At 40.9% G+C, this 14819-nt stretch overlaps 40 non-coding genes across 40 annotated transcripts; all 40 read right to left on the bottom strand.

Moving 5' to 3' along the window:
• Window positions 1-216: 216 nt before the first annotated feature.
• On the bottom strand, window positions 217-305 carry trnar-ucu (transfer RNA arginine (anticodon UCU)). Its single transcript is given in 2 exon segments — window positions 217-252; window positions 269-305. It is a non-coding gene; the product is annotated as a tRNA-Arg (tRNA).
• Window positions 306-447: 142 nt separating this feature from the next.
• Window positions 448-521, bottom strand: trnat-ugu (transfer RNA threonine (anticodon UGU)). Its single transcript has one exon. It is a non-coding gene; the product is annotated as a tRNA-Thr (tRNA).
• A 191-nt stretch (window positions 522-712) lies between these two features.
• trnat-agu (transfer RNA threonine (anticodon AGU)) lies at window positions 713-786 on the bottom strand. The gene has a single exon. It is a non-coding gene; the product is annotated as a tRNA-Thr (tRNA).
• Window positions 787-1327: 541 nt separating this feature from the next.
• Window positions 1328-1416, bottom strand: trnar-ucu (transfer RNA arginine (anticodon UCU)). Its single transcript is given in 2 exon segments — window positions 1328-1363; window positions 1380-1416. It is a non-coding gene; the product is annotated as a tRNA-Arg (tRNA).
• Window positions 1417-1558: 142 nt separating this feature from the next.
• Window positions 1559-1632, bottom strand: trnat-ugu (transfer RNA threonine (anticodon UGU)). The gene has a single exon. It is a non-coding gene; the product is annotated as a tRNA-Thr (tRNA).
• Window positions 1633-1823: 191 nt separating this feature from the next.
• Window positions 1824-1897, bottom strand: trnat-agu (transfer RNA threonine (anticodon AGU)). Its single transcript has one exon. It is a non-coding gene; the product is annotated as a tRNA-Thr (tRNA).
• A 541-nt stretch (window positions 1898-2438) lies between these two features.
• On the bottom strand, window positions 2439-2527 carry trnar-ucu (transfer RNA arginine (anticodon UCU)). Its single transcript is given in 2 exon segments — window positions 2439-2474; window positions 2491-2527. It is a non-coding gene; the product is annotated as a tRNA-Arg (tRNA).
• A 142-nt stretch (window positions 2528-2669) lies between these two features.
• On the bottom strand, window positions 2670-2743 carry trnat-ugu (transfer RNA threonine (anticodon UGU)). Its single transcript has one exon. It is a non-coding gene; the product is annotated as a tRNA-Thr (tRNA).
• Window positions 2744-2934: 191 nt separating this feature from the next.
• Window positions 2935-3008, bottom strand: trnat-agu (transfer RNA threonine (anticodon AGU)). The gene has a single exon. It is a non-coding gene; the product is annotated as a tRNA-Thr (tRNA).
• A 541-nt stretch (window positions 3009-3549) lies between these two features.
• trnar-ucu (transfer RNA arginine (anticodon UCU)) lies at window positions 3550-3638 on the bottom strand. Its single transcript is given in 2 exon segments — window positions 3550-3585; window positions 3602-3638. It is a non-coding gene; the product is annotated as a tRNA-Arg (tRNA).
• A 142-nt stretch (window positions 3639-3780) lies between these two features.
• trnat-ugu (transfer RNA threonine (anticodon UGU)) lies at window positions 3781-3854 on the bottom strand. The gene has a single exon. It is a non-coding gene; the product is annotated as a tRNA-Thr (tRNA).
• A 191-nt stretch (window positions 3855-4045) lies between these two features.
• On the bottom strand, window positions 4046-4119 carry trnat-agu (transfer RNA threonine (anticodon AGU)). The gene has a single exon. It is a non-coding gene; the product is annotated as a tRNA-Thr (tRNA).
• Window positions 4120-4660: 541 nt separating this feature from the next.
• Window positions 4661-4749, bottom strand: trnar-ucu (transfer RNA arginine (anticodon UCU)). The gene is given in 2 exon segments: window positions 4661-4696; window positions 4713-4749. It is a non-coding gene; the product is annotated as a tRNA-Arg (tRNA).
• Window positions 4750-4891: 142 nt separating this feature from the next.
• trnat-ugu (transfer RNA threonine (anticodon UGU)) lies at window positions 4892-4965 on the bottom strand. The gene has a single exon. It is a non-coding gene; the product is annotated as a tRNA-Thr (tRNA).
• Window positions 4966-5156: 191 nt separating this feature from the next.
• trnat-agu (transfer RNA threonine (anticodon AGU)) lies at window positions 5157-5230 on the bottom strand. Its single transcript has one exon. It is a non-coding gene; the product is annotated as a tRNA-Thr (tRNA).
• A 541-nt stretch (window positions 5231-5771) lies between these two features.
• trnar-ucu (transfer RNA arginine (anticodon UCU)) lies at window positions 5772-5860 on the bottom strand. The gene is given in 2 exon segments: window positions 5772-5807; window positions 5824-5860. It is a non-coding gene; the product is annotated as a tRNA-Arg (tRNA).
• Window positions 5861-6002: 142 nt separating this feature from the next.
• Window positions 6003-6076, bottom strand: trnat-ugu (transfer RNA threonine (anticodon UGU)). The gene has a single exon. It is a non-coding gene; the product is annotated as a tRNA-Thr (tRNA).
• A 191-nt stretch (window positions 6077-6267) lies between these two features.
• trnat-agu (transfer RNA threonine (anticodon AGU)) lies at window positions 6268-6341 on the bottom strand. The gene has a single exon. It is a non-coding gene; the product is annotated as a tRNA-Thr (tRNA).
• Window positions 6342-6882: 541 nt separating this feature from the next.
• Window positions 6883-6971, bottom strand: trnar-ucu (transfer RNA arginine (anticodon UCU)). The gene is given in 2 exon segments: window positions 6883-6918; window positions 6935-6971. It is a non-coding gene; the product is annotated as a tRNA-Arg (tRNA).
• Window positions 6972-7113: 142 nt separating this feature from the next.
• On the bottom strand, window positions 7114-7187 carry trnat-ugu (transfer RNA threonine (anticodon UGU)). Its single transcript has one exon. It is a non-coding gene; the product is annotated as a tRNA-Thr (tRNA).
• Window positions 7188-7378: 191 nt separating this feature from the next.
• trnat-agu (transfer RNA threonine (anticodon AGU)) lies at window positions 7379-7452 on the bottom strand. Its single transcript has one exon. It is a non-coding gene; the product is annotated as a tRNA-Thr (tRNA).
• Window positions 7453-7993: 541 nt separating this feature from the next.
• trnar-ucu (transfer RNA arginine (anticodon UCU)) lies at window positions 7994-8082 on the bottom strand. Its single transcript is given in 2 exon segments — window positions 7994-8029; window positions 8046-8082. It is a non-coding gene; the product is annotated as a tRNA-Arg (tRNA).
• A 142-nt stretch (window positions 8083-8224) lies between these two features.
• On the bottom strand, window positions 8225-8298 carry trnat-ugu (transfer RNA threonine (anticodon UGU)). The gene has a single exon. It is a non-coding gene; the product is annotated as a tRNA-Thr (tRNA).
• Window positions 8299-8489: 191 nt separating this feature from the next.
• Window positions 8490-8563, bottom strand: trnat-agu (transfer RNA threonine (anticodon AGU)). Its single transcript has one exon. It is a non-coding gene; the product is annotated as a tRNA-Thr (tRNA).
• Window positions 8564-9104: 541 nt separating this feature from the next.
• On the bottom strand, window positions 9105-9193 carry trnar-ucu (transfer RNA arginine (anticodon UCU)). The gene is given in 2 exon segments: window positions 9105-9140; window positions 9157-9193. It is a non-coding gene; the product is annotated as a tRNA-Arg (tRNA).
• Window positions 9194-9335: 142 nt separating this feature from the next.
• On the bottom strand, window positions 9336-9409 carry trnat-ugu (transfer RNA threonine (anticodon UGU)). The gene has a single exon. It is a non-coding gene; the product is annotated as a tRNA-Thr (tRNA).
• A 191-nt stretch (window positions 9410-9600) lies between these two features.
• trnat-agu (transfer RNA threonine (anticodon AGU)) lies at window positions 9601-9674 on the bottom strand. The gene has a single exon. It is a non-coding gene; the product is annotated as a tRNA-Thr (tRNA).
• A 541-nt stretch (window positions 9675-10215) lies between these two features.
• On the bottom strand, window positions 10216-10304 carry trnar-ucu (transfer RNA arginine (anticodon UCU)). The gene is given in 2 exon segments: window positions 10216-10251; window positions 10268-10304. It is a non-coding gene; the product is annotated as a tRNA-Arg (tRNA).
• A 142-nt stretch (window positions 10305-10446) lies between these two features.
• On the bottom strand, window positions 10447-10520 carry trnat-ugu (transfer RNA threonine (anticodon UGU)). The gene has a single exon. It is a non-coding gene; the product is annotated as a tRNA-Thr (tRNA).
• Window positions 10521-10711: 191 nt separating this feature from the next.
• trnat-agu (transfer RNA threonine (anticodon AGU)) lies at window positions 10712-10785 on the bottom strand. The gene has a single exon. It is a non-coding gene; the product is annotated as a tRNA-Thr (tRNA).
• Window positions 10786-11326: 541 nt separating this feature from the next.
• trnar-ucu (transfer RNA arginine (anticodon UCU)) lies at window positions 11327-11415 on the bottom strand. Its single transcript is given in 2 exon segments — window positions 11327-11362; window positions 11379-11415. It is a non-coding gene; the product is annotated as a tRNA-Arg (tRNA).
• Window positions 11416-11557: 142 nt separating this feature from the next.
• trnat-ugu (transfer RNA threonine (anticodon UGU)) lies at window positions 11558-11631 on the bottom strand. Its single transcript has one exon. It is a non-coding gene; the product is annotated as a tRNA-Thr (tRNA).
• A 191-nt stretch (window positions 11632-11822) lies between these two features.
• Window positions 11823-11896, bottom strand: trnat-agu (transfer RNA threonine (anticodon AGU)). Its single transcript has one exon. It is a non-coding gene; the product is annotated as a tRNA-Thr (tRNA).
• A 541-nt stretch (window positions 11897-12437) lies between these two features.
• Window positions 12438-12526, bottom strand: trnar-ucu (transfer RNA arginine (anticodon UCU)). Its single transcript is given in 2 exon segments — window positions 12438-12473; window positions 12490-12526. It is a non-coding gene; the product is annotated as a tRNA-Arg (tRNA).
• A 142-nt stretch (window positions 12527-12668) lies between these two features.
• Window positions 12669-12742, bottom strand: trnat-ugu (transfer RNA threonine (anticodon UGU)). Its single transcript has one exon. It is a non-coding gene; the product is annotated as a tRNA-Thr (tRNA).
• Window positions 12743-12933: 191 nt separating this feature from the next.
• Window positions 12934-13007, bottom strand: trnat-agu (transfer RNA threonine (anticodon AGU)). Its single transcript has one exon. It is a non-coding gene; the product is annotated as a tRNA-Thr (tRNA).
• Window positions 13008-13548: 541 nt separating this feature from the next.
• On the bottom strand, window positions 13549-13637 carry trnar-ucu (transfer RNA arginine (anticodon UCU)). The gene is given in 2 exon segments: window positions 13549-13584; window positions 13601-13637. It is a non-coding gene; the product is annotated as a tRNA-Arg (tRNA).
• A 142-nt stretch (window positions 13638-13779) lies between these two features.
• On the bottom strand, window positions 13780-13853 carry trnat-ugu (transfer RNA threonine (anticodon UGU)). The gene has a single exon. It is a non-coding gene; the product is annotated as a tRNA-Thr (tRNA).
• Window positions 13854-14044: 191 nt separating this feature from the next.
• trnat-agu (transfer RNA threonine (anticodon AGU)) lies at window positions 14045-14118 on the bottom strand. The gene has a single exon. It is a non-coding gene; the product is annotated as a tRNA-Thr (tRNA).
• A 541-nt stretch (window positions 14119-14659) lies between these two features.
• Window positions 14660-14748, bottom strand: trnar-ucu (transfer RNA arginine (anticodon UCU)). Its single transcript is given in 2 exon segments — window positions 14660-14695; window positions 14712-14748. It is a non-coding gene; the product is annotated as a tRNA-Arg (tRNA).
• Window positions 14749-14819: the final 71 nt, after the last annotated feature.

The raw sequence follows: 14819 nt of genomic DNA, 5'->3' as shown, positions 1-14819 counted from the left end.
CCAGTGTTTTTCAAACCATTCTTGTTATATTCCTTTTTTAAAAATGGGGACTTGACGTGAGCTAATTAGTAGAGTATTCTGTAATCTGAGCTGGGTGTGTCCAACAGGGGAAATAAGACGAAGAGGAAAGGTAGGCTTCTGAAATACTTCATGTCCGAAAAGGTTTAAGCATATGCTTGTCCAACACAAAGATATCTGAGCAAAAGTTTTTATGGATGACTCTGGTGGGACTCGAACCCACAGCCTTTGAATACCTCCATTCACAACCTAGAAGTCCAATGCGCTATCCATTGCGCCACAGAGCCACAACAACACACTTTCCAAGGCACTATGCCTTGTCCAGCACTTCTTAGCTTTCCAGTTCTTCCTTGCTGATACACACTGTTCAGCATGTAAAGACTTTCAAATGTGAAAAGTTTAAAAGTGCTCCCACATATCCTGTGGCATAGGCACTGCTGGGATTTGAACCCAGGATCTCCTGTTTACAAGACAGGCGCTTTGACCAACTAAGCCACAGCGCCAGCTGTCACACAAAGCATTTTGTTGGTATATAAAGCCTTAAAGAGGTAGCACATCTTGAAAACAGCTGATAACCTCATGAAAGTTTTCCCTTTGAGCCTTTATTCACAACCTAGAAGTCCAGAAGGTGTGTCCTGTAGAGACTTTTACATCTGAAAAGTTTGGATGAATACTAGTAGAAGGCACAAATTTTAGGCACTGCTGGGATTCGAACCCAAGATCTCCTGTTTACTAGACAGGCGCTTTAACCAACTAAGCCACAGCGCCAGGTACGTACTTTGGTTTGATACTTTTGTATTCAAAGTCTAAAAGAGGTAGCATGTCAGGAAAAGAGCTGATTAAGTCATGATTAGGTTCCTTTGAAGTTAGAGGATTATTTCCAAAAGCTGAAAAGTGTGCATGCTTCTATTGAGTAATAAGGGAATGTCTCAAATCATTTCATTTTGGTTAAAATCTCTCAATATTCGTGTCTCAAATGTGTTGTGAACCTCCATTTACAATAAATCTAAACTCTGTTTAAGCTAGCAGAAATGGAAAGCATTTCTTGCTAGGTAGGTGGCCATCAATTGGCAGTAGCAGTTTTTGGCCTAAACCAGTGTTTTTCAAACCATTCTTGTTATATTCCTTTTTTAAAAATGGGGACTTGACGTGAGCTAATTAGTAGAGTATTCTGTAATCTGAGCTGGGTGTGTCCAACAGGGGAAATAAGACGAAGAGGAAAGGTAGGCTTCTGAAATACTTCATGTCCGAAAAGGTTTAAGCATATGCTTGTCCAACACAAAGATATCTGAGCAAAAGTTTTTATGGATGACTCTGGTGGGACTCGAACCCACAGCCTTTGAATACCTCCATTCACAACCTAGAAGTCCAATGCGCTATCCATTGCGCCACAGAGCCACAACAACACACTTTCCAAGGCACTATGCCTTGTCCAGCACTTCTTAGCTTTCCAGTTCTTCCTTGCTGATACACACTGTTCAGCATGTAAAGACTTTCAAATGTGAAAAGTTTAAAAGTGCTCCCACATATCCTGTGGCATAGGCACTGCTGGGATTTGAACCCAGGATCTCCTGTTTACAAGACAGGCGCTTTGACCAACTAAGCCACAGCGCCAGCTGTCACACAAAGCATTTTGTTGGTATATAAAGCCTTAAAGAGGTAGCACATCTTGAAAACAGCTGATAACCTCATGAAAGTTTTCCCTTTGAGCCTTTATTCACAACCTAGAAGTCCAGAAGGTGTGTCCTGTAGAGACTTTTACATCTGAAAAGTTTGGATGAATACTAGTAGAAGGCACACATTTTAGGCACTGCTGGGATTCGAACCCAAGATCTCCTGTTTACTAGACAGGCGCTTTAACCAACTAAGCCACAGCGCCAGGTACGTACTTTGGTTTGATACTTTTGTATTCAAAGTCTAAAAGAGGTAGCATGTCAGGAAAAGAGCTGATTAAGTCATGATTAGGTTCCTTTGAAGTTAGAGGATTATTTCCAAAAGCTGAAAAGTGTGCAGGCTTCTATTGAGGAATAAGGGAATGTCTCAAATCATTTCATTTTGGTTAAAATCTCTCAATACTCGTGTCTTAAATGTGTTGTGAACCTCTATTTACAATAAATCTAAACTCTGTTTAAGCTAGCAGAAATGGAAAGCATTTCTTGCTAGGTAGGTGGCCATCAATTGGCAGTAGTAGTTTTTGGCCTAAACCAGTGTTTTTCAAACCATTCTTGTTATATTCCTTTTTTAAAAATGGGGACTTGACGTGAGCTAATTAGTAGAGTATTCTGTAATCTGAGCTGGGTGTGTCCAACAGGGGAAATAAGACGAAGAGGAAAGGTAGGCTTCTGAAATACTTCATGTCCGAAAAGGTTTAAGCATATGCTTGTCCAACACAAAGATATCTGAGCAAAAGTTTTTATGGATGACTCTGGTGGGACTCGAACCCACAGCCTTTGAATACCTCCATTCACAACCTAGAAGTCCAATGCGCTATCCATTGCGCCACAGAGCCACAACAACACAATTTCCAAGGCACTATGCCTTGTCCAGCACTTCTTAGCTTTCCAGTTCTTCCTTGCTGATACACACTGTTCAGCATGTAAAGACTTTCAAATGTGAAAAGTTTAAAAGTGCTCCCACATATCCTGTGGCATAGGCACTGCTGGGATTTGAACCCAGGATCTCCTGTTTACAAGACAGGCGCTTTGACCAACTAAGCCACAGCGCCAGCTGTCACACAAAGCATTTTGTTGGTATATAAAGCCTTAAAGAGGTAGCACATCTTGAAAACAGCTGATAACCTCATGAAAGTTTTCCATTTGAGCCTTTATTCACAACCTAGAAGTCCAGAAGGTGTGTCCTGTAGAGACTTTTACATCTGAAAAGTTTGGATGAATACTAGTAGAAGGCACACATTTTAGGCACTGCTGGGATTCGAACCCAGGATCTCCTGTTTACTAGACAGGCGCTTTAACCAACTAAGCCACAGCGCCAGGTACTTACTTTGGTTTGATACTTTTGTATTCAAAGTCTAAAAGAGGTAGCATGTCAGGAAAAGAGCTGATTAAGTCATGATTAGGTTCCTTTGAAGTTAGAGGATTATTTCCAAAAGCTGAAAAGTGTGCAGGCTTCTATTGAGGAATAAGGGAATGTCTCAAATCATTTCATTTTGGTTAAAATCTCTCAATACTCGTGTCTTAAATGTGTTGTGAACCTCCATTTACAATAAATCTAAACTCTGTTTAAGCTAGCAGAAATGGAAAGCATTTCTTGCTAGGTAGGTGGCCATCAATTGGCAGTAGCAGTTTTTGGCCTAAACCAGTGTTTTTCAAACCATTCTTGTTATATTCCTTTTTTAAAAATGGGGACTTGACGTGCGCTAATTAGTAGAGTATTCTGTAATCTGAGCTGGGTGTGTCCAACAGGGGAAATAAGACGAAGAGGAAAGTTAGGCTTCTGAAATACTTCATGTCCGAAAAGGATTAAGCATATGCTTGTCCAACACAAAGATATCTGAGCAAAAGTTTTTATGGATGACTCTGGTGGGACTCGAACCCACAGCCTTTGAATACCTCCATTCACAACCTAGAAGTCCAATGCGCTATCCATTGCGCCACAGAGCCACAACAACACACTTTCCAAGGCACTATGCCTTGTCCAGCACTTCTTAGCTTTCCAGTTCTTCCTTGCTGATACACACTGTTCAGCATGTAAAGACTTTCAAATGTGAAAAGTTTAAAAGTGCTCCCACATATCCTGTGGCATAGGCACTGCTGGGATTTGAACCCAGGATCTCCTGTTTACAAGACAGGCGCTTTGACCAACTAAGCCACAGCGCCAGCTGTCACACAAAGCATTTTGTTGGTATATAAAGCCTTAAAGAGGTAGCACATCTTGAAAACAGCTGATAACCTCATGAAAGTTTTCCCTTTGAGCCTTTATTCACAACCTAGAAGTCCAGAAGGTGTGTCCTGTAGAGACTTTTACATCTGAAAAGTTTGGATGAATACTAGTAGAAGGCACACATTTTAGGCACTGCTGGGATTCGAACCCAGGATCTCCTGTTTACTAGACAGGCGCTTTAACCAACTAAGCCACAGCGCCAGGTACGTACTTTGGTTTGATACTTTTGAATTCAAAGTCTAAAAGAGGTAGCATGTCAGGAAAAGAGCTGATTAAGTCATGATTAGGTTCCTTTGAAGTTAGAGGATTATTTCCAAAAGCTGAAAAGTGTGCAGGCTTCTATTGAGGAATAAGGGAATGTCTCAAATCATTTCATTTTGGTTAAAATCTCTCAATACTCGTGTCTTAAATGTGTTGTGAACCTCCATTTACAATAAATCTAAACTCTGTTTAAGCTAGCAGAAATGGAAAGCATTTCTTGCTAGGTAGGTGGCCATCAATTGGCAGTAGCAGTTTTTGGCCTAAACCAGTGTTTTTCAAACCATTCTTGTTATATTCCTTTTTTAAAAATGGGGACTTGACGTGAGCTAATTAGTAGAGTATTCTGTAATCTGAGCTGGGTGTGTCCAACAGGGGAAATAAGACGAAGAGGAAAGTTAGGCTTCTGAAATACTTCATGTCCGAAAAGGTTTAAGCATATGCTTGTCCAACACAAAGATATCTGAGCAAAAGTTTTTATGGATGACTCTGGTGGGACTCGAACCCACAGCCTTTGAATACCTCCATTCACAACCTAGAAGTCCAATGCGCTATCCATTGCGCCACAGAGCCACAACAACACACTTTCCAAGGCACTATGCCTTGTCCAGCACTTCTTAGCTTTCCAGTTCTTCCTTGCTGATACACACTGTTCAGCATGTAAAGACTTTCAAATGTGAAAAGTTTAAAAGTGCTCCCACATATCCTGTGGCATAGGCACTGCTGGGATTTGAACCCAGGATCTCCTGTTTACAAGACAGTCGCTTTGACCAACTAAGCCACAGCGCCAGCTGTCACACAAAGCATTTTGTTGGTATATAAAGCCTTAAAGAGGTAGCACATCTTGAAAACAGCTGATAACCTCATGAAAGTTTTCCCTTTGAGCCTTTATTCACAACCTAGAAGTCCAGAAGGTGTGTCCTGTAGAGACTTTTACATCTGAAAAGTTTGGATGAATACTAGTAGAAGGCACACATTTTAGGCACTGCTGGGATTCGAACCCAGGATCTCCTGTTTACTAGACAGGCGCTTTAACCAACTAAGCCACAGCGCCAGGTACTCACTTTGGTTTGATACTTTTGTATTCAAAGTCTAAAAGAGGTAGCATGTCAGGAAAAGAGCTGATTAAGTCATGATTAGGTTCCTTTGAAGTTAGAGGATTATTTCCAAAAGCTGAAAAGTGTGCAGGCTTCTATTGAGGATTAAGGGAATGTCTCAAATCATTTCATTTTGGTTAAAATCTCTCAATACTCGTGTCTTAAATGTGTTGTGAACCTCCATTTACAATAAATCTAAACTCTGTTTAAGCTAGCAGAAATGGAAAGCATTTCTTGCTAGGTAGGTGGCCATCAATTGGCAGTAGCAGTTTTTGGCCTAAACCAGTGTTTTTCAAACCATTCTTGTTATATTCCTTTTTTAAAAATGGGGACTTGACGTGAGCTAATTAGTAGAGTATTCTGTAATCTGAGCTGGGTGTGTCCAACAGGGGAAATAAGACGAAGAGGAAAGGTAGGCTTCTGAAATACTTCATGTCCGAAAGGGTTTAATCATATGCTTGTCCAACACAAAGATATCTGAGCAAAAGTTTTTATGGATGACTCTGGTGGGACTCGAACCCACAGCCTTTGAATACCTCCATTCACAACCTAGAAGTCCAATGCGCTATCCATTGCGCCACAGAGCCACAACAACACACTTTCCAAGGCACTATGCCTTGTCCAGCACTTCTTAGCTTTCCAGTTCTTCCTTGCTGATACACACTGTTCAGCATGTAAAGACTTTCAAATGTGAAAAGTTTAAAAGTGCTCCCACAAATCCTGTGGCATAGGCACTGCTGGGATTTGAACCCAGGATCTCCTGTTTACAAGACAGGCGCTTTGACCAACTAAGCCACAGCGCCAGCTGTAATGCAAAGCATTTTGTTGGTATATAAAGCCTTAAAGAGGTAGCACATCTTGAAAACAGCTGATTACCTCATGAAAGTTTTCCCTTTGAGCCTTTATTCACAACCTAGAAGTCCAGAAGGTGTGTCCTGTAGAGACTTTTACATCTGAAAAGTTTGGATGAATACTAGTAGAAGCCACACATTTTAGGCACTGCTGGGATTCGAACCCAGGATCTCCTGTTTACTAGACAGGCGCTTTAACCAACTAAGCCACAGCGCCAGGTACTTACTTTGGTTTGATACTTTTGTATTCAAAGTCTAAAAGAGGTAGCATGTCAGGAAAAGAGCTGATTAAGTCATGATTAGGTTCCTTTGAAGTTAGAGGATTATTTCCAAAAGCTGAAAAGTGTGCAGGCTTCTATTGAGGAATAAGGGAATGTCTCAAATCATTTCATTTTGGTTAAAATCTCTCAATACTCGTGTCTTAAATGTGTTGTGAACCTCCATTTACAATAAATCTAAACTCTGTTTAAGCTAGCAGAAATGGAAAGCATTTCTTGCTAGGTAGGTGGCCATTAATTGGCAGTAGCAGTTTTTGGCCTAAACCAGTGTTTTTCAAACCATTCTTGTTATATTCCTTTTTTAAAAATGGGGACTTGACGTGAGCTAATTAGTAGAGTATTCTGTAATCTGAGCTGGGTGTGTCCAACAGGGGAAATAAGACGAAGAGGAAAGGTAGGCTTCTGAAATACTTCATGTCCGAAAAGGTTTAAGCATATGCTTGTCCAACACAAAGATATCTGAGCAAAAGTTTTTATGGATGACTCTGGTGGGACTCGAACCCACAGCCTTTGAATACCTCCATTCACAACCTAGAAGTCCAATGCGCTATCCATTGCGCCACAGAGCCACAACAACACACTTTCCAAGGCACTATGCCTTGTCCAGCACTTCTTAGCTTTCCAGTTCTTCCTTGCTGATACACACTGTTCAGCGTGTAAAGACTTTCAAATGTGAAAAGTGTAAAAGTGCTCCCACATATCCTGTGGCATAGGCACTGCTGGGATTTGAACCCAGGATCTCCTGTTTACAAGACAGGCGCTTTGACCAACTAAGCCACAGCGCCAGCTGTAATGCAAAGCATTTTGTTGGTATATAAAGCCTTAAAGAGGTAGCACATCTTGAAAACAGCTGATTACCTCATGAAAGTATTCCCTTTGAGCCTTTATTCACAACCTAGAAGTCCAGAAGGTGTGTCCTGTAGAGACTTTTACATCTGAAAAGTTTGGATGAATACTAGTAGAAGCCACACATTTTAGGCACTGCTGGGATTCGAACCCAGGATCTCCTGTTTACTAGACAGGCGCTTTAACCAACTAAGCCACAGCGCCAGGTACTTACTTTGGTTTGATACTTTTGTATTCAAAGTCTAAAAGAGGTAGCATGTCAGGAAAAGAGCTGATTAAGTCATGATTAGGTTCCTTTGAAGTTAGAGGATTATTTCCAAAAGCTGAAAAGTGTGCAGGCTTCTATTGAGGAATAAGGGAATGTCTCAAATCATTTCATTTTGGTTAAAATCTCTCAATACTCGTGTCTTAAATGTGTTGTGAACCTCTATTTACAATAAATCTAAACTCTGTTTAAGCTAGCAGAAATGGAAAGCATTTCTTGCTAGGTAGGTGGCCATCAATTGGCAGTAGCAGTTTTTGGCCTAAACCAGTGTTTTTCAAACCATTCTTGTTATATTCCTTTTTTAAAAATGGGGACTTGACGTGAGCTAATTAGTAGAGTATTCTGTAATCTGAGCTGGGTGTGTCCAACAGGGGAAATAAGACGAAGAGGAAAGGTAGGCTTCTGAAATACTTCATGTCCGAAAAGGTTTAAGCATATGCTTGTCCAACACAAAGATATCTGAGCAAAAGTTTTTATGGATGACTCTGGTGGGACTCGAACCCACAGCCTTTGAATACCTCCATTCACAACCTAGAAGTCCAATGCGCTATCCATTGCGCCACAGAGCCACAACAACACACTTTCCAAGGCACTATGCCTTGTCCAGCACTTCTTAGCTTTCCAGTTCTTCCTTGCTGATACACACTGTTCAGCGTGTAAAGACTTTCAAATGTGAAAAGTGTAAAAGTGCTCCCACATATCCTGTGGCATAGGCACTGCTGGGATTTGAACCCAGGATCTCCTGTTTACAAGACAGGCGCTTTGACCAACTAAGCCACAGCGCCAGCTGTAATGCAAAGCATTTTGTTGGTATATAAAGCCTTAAAGAGGTAGCACATCTTGAAAACAGCTGATTACCTCATGAAAGTATTCCCTTTGAGCCTTTATTCACAACCTAGAAGTCCAGAAGGTGTGTCCTCTAGAGACTTTTACATCTGAAAAGTTTGGATGAATACTAGTAGAAGCCACACATTTTAGGCACTGCTGGGATTCGAACCCAGGATCTCCTGTTTACTAGACAGGCGCTTTAACCAACTAAGCCACAGCGCCAGGTACTTACTTTGGTTTGATACTTTTGTATTCAAAGTCTAAAAGAGGTAGCATGTCAGGAAAAGAGCTGATTAAGTCATGATTAGGTTCCTTTGAAGTTAGAGGATTATTTCCAAAAGCTGAAAAGTGTGCAGGCTTCTATTGAGGAATAAGGGAATGTCTCAAATCATTTCATTTTGGTTAAAATCTCTCAATACTCGTGTCTTAAATGTGTTGTGAACCTCTATTTACAATAAATCTAAACTCTGTTTAAGCTAGCAGAAATGGAAAGCATTTCTTGCTAGGTAGGTGGCCATCAATTGGCAGTAGCAGTTTTTGGCCTAAACCAGTGTTTTTCAAACCATTCTTGTTATATTCCTTTTTTAAAAATGGGGACTTGACGTGAGCTAATTAGTAGAGTATTCTGTAATCTGAGCTGGGTGTGTCCAACAGGGGAAATAAGACGAAGAGGAAAGGTAGGCTTCTGAAATACTTCATGTCCGAAAAGGTTTAAGCATATGCTTGTCCAACACAAAGATATCTGAGCAAAAGTTTTTATGGATGACTCTGGTGGGACTCGAACCCACAGCCTTTGAATACCTCCATTCACAACCTAGAAGTCCAATGCGCTATCCATTGCGCCACAGAGCCACAACAACACACTTTCCAAGGCACTATGCCTTGTCCAGCACTTCTTAGCTTTCCAGTTCTTCCTTGCTGATACACACTGTTCAGCGTGTAAAGACTTTCAAATGTGAAAAGTTTAAAAGTGCTCCCACATATCCTGTGGCATAGGCACTATTGGGATTTGAACCCAGGATCTCCTATTTACAAGACAGGCGCTTTGACCAACTAAGCCACAGCGCCAGCTGTAATGCAAAGCATTTTGTTGGTATATAAAGCCTTAAAGAGGTAGCACATCTTGAAAACAGCTGATTACCTCATGAAAGTTTTCCCTTTGAGCCTTTATTCACAACCTAGAAGTCCAGAAGGTGTGTCCTGTAGAGACTTTTACATCTGAAAAGTTTGGATGAATACTAGTAGAAGCCACACATTTTAGGCACTGCTGGGATTCGAACCCAGGATCTCCTGTTTACTAGACAGGCGCTTTAACCAACTAAGCCACAGCGCCAGGTACTTACTTTGGTTTGATACTTTTGTATTCAAAGTCTAAAAGAGGTAGCATGTCAGGAAAAGAGCTGATTAAGTCATGATTAGGTTCCTTTGAAGTTAGAGGATTATTTCCAAAAGCTGAAAAGTGTGCATGCTTCTATTGAGTAATAAGGGAATGTCTCAAATCATTTCATTTTGGTTAAAATCTCTCAATATTCGTGTCTCAAATGTGTTGTGAACCTCCATTTACAATAAATCTAAACTCTGTTTAAGCTAGCAGAAATGGAAAGCATTTCTTGCTAGGTAGGTGGCCATCAATTGGCAGTAGCAGTTTTTGGCCTAAACCAGTATTTTTCAAACCATTCTTGTTATATTCCTTTTTTAAAAATGGGGACTTGACGTGAGCTAATTAGTAGAGTATTCTGTAATCTGAGCTGGGTGTGTCCAACAGGGGAAATAAGACGAAGAGGAAAGGTAGGCTTCTGAAATACTTCATGTCCGAAAAGGTTTAAGCATATGCTTGTCCAACACAAAGATATCTGAGCAAAAGTTTTTATGGATGACTCTGGTGGGACTCGAACCCACAGCCTTTGAATACCTCCATTCACAACCTAGAAGTCCAATGCGCTATCCATTGCGCCACAGAGCCACAACAACACACTTTCCAAGGCACTATGCCTTGTCCAGCACTTCTTAGCTTTCCAGTTCTTCCTTGCTGATACACACTGTTCAGCATGTAAAGACTTTCAAATGTGAAAAGTTTAAAAGTGCTCCCACATATCCTGTGGCATAGGCACTGCTGGGATTTGAACCCAGGATCTCCTGTTTACAAGACAGGCGCTTTGACCAACTAAGCCACAGCGCCAGCTGTCACACAAAGCATTTTGTTGGTATATAAAGCCTTAAAGAGGTAGCACATCTTGAAAACAGCTGATAACCTCATGAAAGTTTTCCCTTTGAGCCTTTATTCACAACCTAGAAGTCCAGAAGGTGTGTCCTGTAGAGACTTTTACATCTGAAAAGTTTGGATGAATACTAGTAGAAGGCACACATTTTAGGCACTGCTGGGATTCGAACCCAGGATCTCCTGTTTACTAGACAGGCGCTTTAACCAACTAAGCCACAGCGCCAGGTACGTACTTTGGTTTGATACTTTTGTATTCAAAGTCTAAAAGAGGTAGCATGTCAGGAAAAGAGCTGATTAAGTCATGATTAGGTTCCTTTGAAGTTAGAGGATTATTTCCAAAAGCTGAAAAGTGTGCAGGCTTCTATTGAGGAATAAGGGAATGTCTCAAATCATTTCATTTTGGTTAAAATCTCTCAATACTCGTGTCTTAAATGTGTTGTGAACCTCTATTTACAATAAATCTAAACTCTCTTTAAGCTAGCAGAAATGGAAAGCATTTCTTGCTAGGTAGGTGGCCATCAATTGGCAGTAGCAGTTTTTGGCCTAAACCAGTGTTTTTCAAACCATTCTTGTTATATTCCTTTTTTAAAAATGGGGACTTGACGTGAGCTAATTAGTAGAGTATTCTGTAATCTGAGCTGGGTGTGTCCAACAGGGGAAATAAGACGAAGAGGAAAGGTAGGCTTCTGAAATACTTCATGTCCGAAAAGGTTTAAGCATATGCTTGTCCAACACAAAGATATCTGAGCAAAAGTTTTTATGGATGACTCTGGTGGGACTCGAACCCACAGCCTTTGAACACCTCCATTCACAACCTAGAAGTCCAATGCGCTATCCATTGCGCCACAGAGCCACAACAACACACTTTCCAAGGCACTATGCCTTGTCCAGCACTTCTTAGCTTTCCAGTTCTTCCTTGCTGATACACACTGTTCAGCATGTAAAGACTTGCAAATGTGAAAAGTTTAAAAGTGCTCCCACATATCCTGTGGCATAGGCACTGCTGGGATTTGAACCCAGGATCTCCTGTTTACAAGACAGGCGCTTTGACCAACTAAGCCACAGCGCCAGCTGTCACACAAAGCATTTTGTTGGTATATAAAGCCTTAAAGAGGTAGCACATCTTGAAAACAGCTGATTACCTCATGAAAGTTTTCCCTTTGAGCCTTTATTCACAACCTAGAAGTCCAGAAGGTGTGTCCTGTAGAGACTTTTACATCTGAAAAGTTTGGATGAATACTAGTAGAAGGCACACATTTTAGGCACTGCTGGGATTCGAACCCAGGATCTCCTGTTTACTAGACAGGCGCTTTAACCAACTAAGCCACAGCGCCAGGTACTTACTTTGGTTTGATACTTTTGTATTCAAAGTCTAAAAGAGGTAGCATGTCAGGAAAAGAGCTGATTAAGTCATGATTAGGTTCCTTTGAAGTTAGAGGATTATTTCCAAAAGCTGAAAAGTGTGCAGGCTTCTATTGAGGAATAAGGGAATGTCTCAAATCATTTCATTTTGGTTAAAATCTCTCAATACTCGTGTCTTAAATGTGTTGTGAACCTCCATTTACAATAAATCTAAACTCTGTTTAAGCTAGCAGAAATGGAAAGCATTTCTTGCTAGGTAGGTGGCCATCAATTGGCAGTAGCAGTTTTTGGCCTAAACCAGTGTTTTTCAAACCATTCTTGTTATATTCCTTTTTTAAAAATGGGGACTTGACGTGAGCTAATTAGTAGAGTATTCTGTAATCTGAGCTGGGTGTGTCCAACAGGGGAAATAAGACGAAGAGGAAAGGTAGGCTTCTGAAATACTTCATGTCCGAAAAGGTTTAATCATATGCTTGTCCAACACAAAGATATCTGAGCAAAAGTTTTTATGGATGACTCTGGTGGGACTCGAACCCACAGCCTTTGAATACCTCCATTCACAACCTAGAAGTCCAATGCGCTATCCATTGCGCCACAGAGCCACAACAACACACTTTCCAAGGCACTATGCCTTGTCCAGCACTTCTTAGCTTTCCAGTTCTTCCTTGCTGATACACACTGTTCAGCATGTAAAGACTTTCAAATGTGAAAAGTTTAAAAGTGCTCCCACAAATCCTGTGGCATAGGCACTGCTGGGATTTGAACCCAGGATCTCCTGTTTACAAGACAGGCGCTTTGACCAACTAAGCCACAGCGCCAGCTGTAATGCAAAGCATTTTGTTGGTATATAAAGCCTTAAAGAGGTAGCACATCTTGAAAACAGCTGATTACCTCATGAAAGTTTTCCCTTTGAGCCTTTATTCACAACCTAGAAGTCCAGAAGGTGTGTCCTGTAGAGACTTTTACATCTGAAAAGTTTGGATGAATACTAGTAGAAGGCACACATTTTAGGCACTGCTGGGATTCGAACCCAGGATCTCCTGTTTACTAGACAGGCGCTTTAACCAACTAAGCCACAGCGCCAGGTACTTACTTTGGTTTGATACTTTTGTATTCAAAGTCTAAAAGAGGTAGCATGTCAGGAAAAGAGCTGATTAAGTCATGATTAGGTTCCTTTGAAGTTAGAGGATTATTTCCAAAAGCTGAAAAGTGTGCAGGCTTCTATTGAGGAATAAGGGAATGTCTCAAATCATTTCATTTTGGTTAAAATCTCTCAATACTCGTGTCTTAAATGTGTTGTGAACCTCCATTTACAATAAATCTAAACTCTGTTTAAGCTAGCAGAAATGGAAAGCATTTCTTGCTAGGTAGGTGGCCATCAATTGGCAGTAGCAGTTTTTGGCCTAAACCAGTGTTTTTCAAACCATTCTTGTTATATTCCTTTTTTAAAAATGGGGACTTGACGTGAGCTAATTAGTAGAGTATTCTGTAATCTGAGCTGGGTGTGTCCAACAGGGGAAATAAGACGAAGAGGAAAGGTAGGCTTCTGAAATACTTCATGTCCGAAAAGGTTTAATCATATGCTTGTCCAACACAAAGATATCTGAGCAAAAGTTTTTATGGATGACTCTGGTGGGACTCGAACCCACAGCCTTTGAACACCTCCATTCACAACCTAGAAGTCCAATGCGCTATCCATTGCGCCACAGAGCCACAACAACACACTTTCCAAGGCACTATGCCTTGTCCAGCACTTCTTAGCTTTCCAGTTCTTCCTTGCTGATACACACTGTTCAGCGTGTAAAGACTTTCAAATGTGAAAAGTTTAAAAGTGCTCCCACATATCCTGTGGCATAGGCACTGCTGGGATTTGAACCCAGGATCTCCTGTTTACAAGACAGGCGCTTTGACCAACTAAGCCACAGCGCCAGCTGTAATGCAAAGCATTTTGTTGGTATATAAAGCCTTAAAGAGGTAGCACATCTTGAAAACAGCTGATTACCTCATGAAAGTTTTCCCTTTGAGCCTTTATTCACAACCTAGAAGTCCAGAAGGTGTGTCCTGTAGAGACTTTTACATCTGAAAAGTTTGGATGAATACTAGTAGAAGGCACACATTTTAGGCACTGCTGGGATTCGAACCCAGGATCTCCTGTTTACTAGACAGGCGCTTTAACCAACTAAGCCACAGCGCCAGGTACTTACTTTGGTTTGATACTTTTGTATTCAAAGTCTAAAAGAGGTAGCATGTCAGGAAAAGAGCTGATTAAGTCATGATTAGGTTCGTTTGAAGTTAGAGGATTATTTCCAAAAGCTGAAAAGTGTGCAGGCTTCTATTGAGGAATAAGGGAATGTCTCAAATCATTTCATTTTGGTTAAAATCTCTCAATACTCGTGTCTTAAATGTGTTGTGAACCTCTATTTACAATAAATCTAAACTCTGTTTAAGCTAGCAGAAATGGAAAGCATTTCTTGCTAGGTAGGTGGCCATCAATTGGCAGTAGCAGTTTTTGGCCTAAACCAGTGTTTTTCAAACCATTCTTGTTATATTCCTTTTTTAAAAATGGGGACTTGACGTGAGCTAATTAGTAGAGTATTCTGTAATCTGAGCTGGGTGTGTCCAACAGGGGAAATAAGACGAAGAGGAAAGGTAGGCTTCTGAAATACTTCATGTCCGAAAAGGTTTAAGCATATGCTTGTCCAACACAAAGATATCTGAGCAAAAGTTTTTATGGATGACTCTGGTGGGACTCGAACCCACAGCCTTTGAATACCTCCATTCACAACCTAGAAGTCCAATGCGCTATCCATTGCGCCACAGAGCCACAACAACACACTTTCCAAGGCACTATGCCTTGTCCAGCACTTCTTAGCTTTCCAGTTCTTCCTTGCTGAT

The sequence above is a fragment of the Pseudorasbora parva genome, chromosome 8 (assembly GCF_024679245.1).
Source record: "Pseudorasbora parva isolate DD20220531a chromosome 8, ASM2467924v1, whole genome shotgun sequence".
Lineage (NCBI taxonomy): Eukaryota > Metazoa > Chordata > Actinopteri > Cypriniformes > Gobionidae > Pseudorasbora > Pseudorasbora parva.
This window is presented reverse-complemented; position numbering and strand designations above follow the sequence as displayed.